The sequence below is a fragment of the Triticum dicoccoides genome, chromosome 7A (genome assembly GCF_002162155.2).
Source record: "Triticum dicoccoides isolate Atlit2015 ecotype Zavitan chromosome 7A, WEW_v2.0, whole genome shotgun sequence".
NCBI lineage: Eukaryota > Viridiplantae > Streptophyta > Magnoliopsida > Poales > Poaceae > Triticum > Triticum dicoccoides.
Window position 1 is genome coordinate 60631166 of NC_041392.1, and position 5783 is coordinate 60636948.

A 5783-nucleotide genomic window follows, 5' to 3' on the forward strand; every position below is an offset into this window, starting at 1 on the left:
CATTGAAGCGTCTCTTGATATGCTTTGTTCTCTTGTGAAATCTGGATTCCTTTGCCATGGCAATTGCACCAGTATTGTCACAACAGATTTTCATTGGATCTGATGCACTAGGTATGACACCTAGATCGGATATGAACTCCTTCATTTGCTGCTTCCGAAGCAGCTATGTATTCCGCTTCACACGTAGATCCCGCCATGACGCTTTGCTTAGAATTGCACTTCGGTGTAGCCACAACTTTTCCTTCCCATCCCGCATCTCCGATGGTAGCAAGATCGAGTTACCGGTCGGGAGTTTTTAGCTGGAAGGACGTGGCCGTCGTGACTCCAAGGTCATATCGATGCACGGGTACTATTCTAGGGACGAAGCCATTAGGAGTTACTTTTGACCGTGATCCTTTTGACTGGGTATCGCAATACCCAAACATTGCTACATTAACGTACATGAATTTGTATGATAGTGGCAAGTAACATCGAATTATGAAAATGACAAAGGTAGACAATCTTCCCCGTATGGCCCCCACGATATGAATAACAACCTTACTCCTACTTGTCTATAATTATATCTATCGACGGGTATAGTGTGTGTGAGGGGGGGGTCTAGCGAGCCTTGTGCGCTAAGTTTCTAGCACATTTGGTGACCAGTCTTAACCAGATGTGCAAGTTCAGATCTAGTCTAGGCCTGAAGCTAGGGCTTCCATTAAGTCATCTTGGCCCTCCAAGCAGAAGTTGTCATCTCTTGTTCATGGCGCTAATGTATTTATAAATGGTCTGGGGTCAGTTGGATGCCTTCCTTTCCTAGCCTCCCATTCGTGAAAAGCTTGATAATTCCACTGTCATGACATGTCCTCCCTCCTTCCAAGGAGTTCCAGGGGGTACACGTCATCCTAATTTCACTGCTAGGAGTGACTCTCCGTGGGAGTGGGTTTGACATTCGCGAAAGTTTCCTTCAGGCTTACGCGGCTTGGCATGGGCCCGATCCACCTTTTGCCTACAACATATGACCTACCCGGAGACTACACCTTCACACATGGTGAGTAAACAACTCCTTGGTTTCCCGCTCCACCTAGATACGGGCCGCCAAAAGAAACTCCCGATGTTCCTGTAGCTGAAGTGACGACCAGATCTGAACCCGGTGGATACTTGAGCAGATAACTTGGAGAGGAGAATATATCTTCTTTCATCAAATATCACATTATTTGTACGTAACTACATTGACTATCAAATTTTGCATTCGTAATATATTTCTCACGTTTTGCTAAAACCAAAATATTTTTTAACACACATGAAATTTCCATGTAACGATTTGCGTAAAACATCATCTACACAACTAATGAATCAACTGGGATGCAACATGCATATATCTAATTAGCTCGTGGTAATTGTTTAAATATGTCAAGTTGAATCAATGATAAATAAAAAAAACAAAATAGGAAATTAAGTATAAAATATTTCAACATCAATTAATGTGGATGACAGGCATAAGGTAACCATGACTCCCTGACAGGTTGGTAGAACAAAGGGTAGGGTTGATTTTATATCCGTGTGTTGCTTCCGATAATTTACCCGTCGGCAAACAGAAAGAACAATGATAGATCAAACTATGTGCTTTTGGGTAGCAGCATACGCGAAACACAGTTGAAGAAATGTAATGATGGTATGTCATGAAAGGCTTTCCTAGGCATGTAATGTATGATCTCAATATGCGCTTTACACACTTACCTAAGTTGACAACTAACTCTATAATGCCATTAAGACTTGAACACTATTGTCCTGTACTATTTTGGACGTAATAATGAATCATGGTGCCATGGTGGTAGTATATTTTAGACTCGGAACATGGCATACACAAGGATCATCTATCGATTATTAATTAAGTGCTAAAGTATGTGATGGCAATATATGGAACTAGCTGGCTTGAGATTTGCTACATGGAGGGGAGTACCACTACATCAATCATATCATGCATGATGAGATTGAGCGTATGCAAACTTGTATTATCATGTGTCTACTTTTGAAATATATATAAAAAAGGAAGTAAAACTTGTAGGAAAAATTCTTGGCTGGTCAAATAGTTTCATTCTTCTGGAATGTATGACCATATTAATAATGAAGTACTTGATTAGACTAAAGCTTCTACTGAACCCTCTCAGGTAAACGCCATGATGGTGTTGCATTTACCCTTATATGCTTATGTCTGGAACACATGCCCGCTCTGCTTTCGGATTGATCTTGTTAACGAATACGCTGTTCGAGGAATCGTCAGAGTTCTCCCCGGGTTTAAAGTTTATACTGAAATATGTAATTTTGATTAGCAGTATAAGGGTAGGTAAAATGCCATCAAGACATGTATTGACGGTAACGCGCAAGGCGCTCTCATAGGTGTATAATTTGTGATCTTCAGATGCTCTATGCGCTCGTGGTTGTTTGTTGGTTAAATATAATTAGCCATGAGTATATGGAAAACTAGTTGTTAGCTGGATTTTGGTAAAATCTGTTTTGCTAGCAGTTTTGTGAATAATCAGTATAGGGAAAATACTGGTCGGGATTAGGAAACTGTAAAGATGGACATGCGATTTACTTGTTTGGATAAAATTCCATATTCCTCTCTCTGTGAGTTGTGGAAGGAGGATGGCATGAAAAAAGTTTGGGGCGTGAGGAAGTTAGTTAGGATCCTGTATTGCTAAATCGCGTTTTTGGAAAAACAACAAATAGTAGTTTCTCTACAAATGTGAAATCCAGAGTTTAATTGAAAAAAGTTCTTCATATACGCGGGTAGGTGTACATTTTCTACTTAGTGCATGTCACGCACACCACGATTATCTACTGATTGTTAAGTGCTAAGTATGTGTTGGGAAGATAACCAACTAGTTGGCTTGATATCAGGCACATGCAGGGGAGTACTCCAAAGTCAACTATATATCATGATGGTATCAAGCTTACATAAACATGTATTATCATGCATGTTCGTATGATAGTCCAGTATCAGCTTTGAGATCATGAATGGCAAACTGGAGGGGCTAATTTATGAGTGCGTGTGCTTATAAATAGGGTCTCTAGCTAGCTAGTACTCACATCAACACAACCACGAGAAAACACTTCCATTTTTCTAGATAGAGCTTTGAGCCGCAACATCCGCCTTCCGCTCTTGCGATGGCTTCCAGCTCCGTGCCTAAGATGGCTGCCGTTTTCATGCTGGCCCTATTCGCTGGCCAGGCGCTGATGGCTACGCTAGCGATGGCAGAAGGACTAGGTAACCGGCACAACCTTTTGGAGAAGTATGATGAGACGCAATGTCGCGGATACGCCACATGCAATATTGTATGCTTCTACCAAGTTTTTCAAGTCTGCATCATCTATAGCCCTGTTGCATTCTGCAACACTTGGGCATTTGGGTTCTGCAAGGACAAGAGATACTGAGGCATAAATAGCAGTGCAGCTCCTTTTGGGATGCATGCACAACTACACGAGCAACTCGCCTCATCAGTGTCAACTATTGTTCCTTGGTTATTGGTGTTGTGCGTTGCAAGAGTCCTAATATGTTCCTCCCTTTATTTCCAGCTATCATTTATCAGTGGCTTAACCAACTATTTAATTACTTCATTCTCTGTCATCATGGTACTTGTTTAACTAAAAATCCCCCATCGGATACAAATGTATGTGTCGTTTGATTATAAAATGGTTCCGCCGCGACAGCATTTTTCGGTCCATGATGGCCATATAAGCATGCTCTTTCTACCCTTACCGATGAATCTTTCTTCATGAAATACCATTCGTTTGACAGATTTGGCATGTGGTTCGACAAAATGCCATAAAAAATAAAGGTTGCAAAAATATAAGGGAGCTTGAAGCTGAATCGGCACTAACCTTGTAAATATTTTTCATAGTGGACAAGACAAATACTACACAGGCCATCGCCACACCCAGTTTCGCTAGATCATCGCAGATGATGCGATGTTTGACAACATATGCATTCTAAACGGACACTCAAGGCCCATAGGGTGACCAGCGTTGTTTCCGTGTTAATCCGGGCCCACAGGGTACGAAAGTTTTTTTCGTCTGTGAGTCCCTATCATGTGGAACCCATGTTAACTGCCGTGATTGCATTGGCTTTCAGGGACGAATATATCGAATCGGGGTTTTCGAGCGTTCTCTCATTGCACCTTGAGTACCCCAAACCCATTAAGGTCGCCTTCCGACGCTCTCTAGTAGTCGTCCAGGTGCTTGGGTCATCCTTCTTCTGGCTAGAGTCGCGTTGGCATCGATCCTTTGGACATTTGATTCAATCCTCCAAGAGGGTCTTTCACTGCCCCTACGGCAGATGCTACCGAAAAGAGTTCCGGCATTGAGCGAGCATTTTCTTGGGCTATCCTGATCAAACATCTCGCATGCCTCATTCTACCTTTGAAAACTGAAATTATATCCAGGTAGGATTGATCCGTGGGAAGTCATTCATTTTCCTCAGAAACCCGCAATTCCCAGATCAAAAGTCATATTTCCCGCTCCTCTAGTTTCTTAAACCAGCACGGTTCCTTTTTCCAGCAGGAATACTCCCAAAAAAGGGCTTCCATTCAAAGTGGAAAGAAAGAGACCGGTCCGTTCTCCCTCTTTGCCTAGTGGTTAATTAGAGTGTAGGTCCCCTCCCAGGCCTCACAACCAAGAGTCACTTGTCGAAAGTTGACCAAGAAGACAATAACTATCAAGGCAGGAATAGATAGATGAAACTCTAAACTGTTTCACCATCTTCTATGGTCATTCTTATTTTTCTGAAGTTGAAGTTGTGCTCGCCCATGTAAGCTTCAATAGGTTTGTGGACATCACAACCCCATTCTCCTGTATCTCTTCAACATGCAAGCACTTCGTTAGGGCCGGTGGTTTTCTGGAAGTGGGTTCACTGTTTACGCCTCCATGGAATCTGGCTAGCTCGAAGAGTCCCCAGATGACCTCGAGTTGCTCCTGGCATTCCCAGTGATGTCATTAATGATTGGACCGTTCACCTTGAACGGAAAATCATTGAACAGTAGTGAGGAAGGAGTTGGGTGTTTCCTAACTTCCATTGCGAGAGTGGTTTTTTTAGACCAAGGGACGTTCCACCTACATAGCACCAATGATAATCACTCAAATCAAAAAAGGCTAAATAATTTGAATTTGCAGGCTTGGCTGTGACCAATTGTTTAGGGTGCTTATTTGGTGGCCAAATGACATCCGAGGAGCTCTTTACATACAAAATATATATATCAAATTTTGTCCTCAAAGTTATGTACGCATAGTTTGAGTAGAAGTTGTATTTTTTATATATGAAGCTCATTTGATACTATTTGGTCACCAAACAATGCAAGCACCTCAAACACTTGTTCAATAAATGCCCCAAAGTTTATTTTGCTATTTGTTATCAGTTTACTCTTCAGCGTGGATAAATTGCACTTTGGTGTAGCCACTAATTTTCCGTCCCATCCCGCATCTCTAATGGTAGCAAGCTCGAGGTACCGGTCGGGAGTTTTTAGTTGGAAGGATGTGGCTATCGTGACTGCAAGGGCATATCGATGCAGGGGTACTATTCTAGGGACGAAGCCATTAGGAGTTGCTTTTGACAGTGATCCTTTTGACCGGGTATCGCAATACCCAAACATTGCGACATTAACATACATGAATTTGTATGACAGTGGGAAGTAACATTGAATTATGAAAATGACACAGGGAGACAATATTCCCCGGCCCTTTTGGCGCGCACGATGCAAGTAATCTAGAATTGTATGTGTCAACATGTATAGTGTGTGTGACGGGGG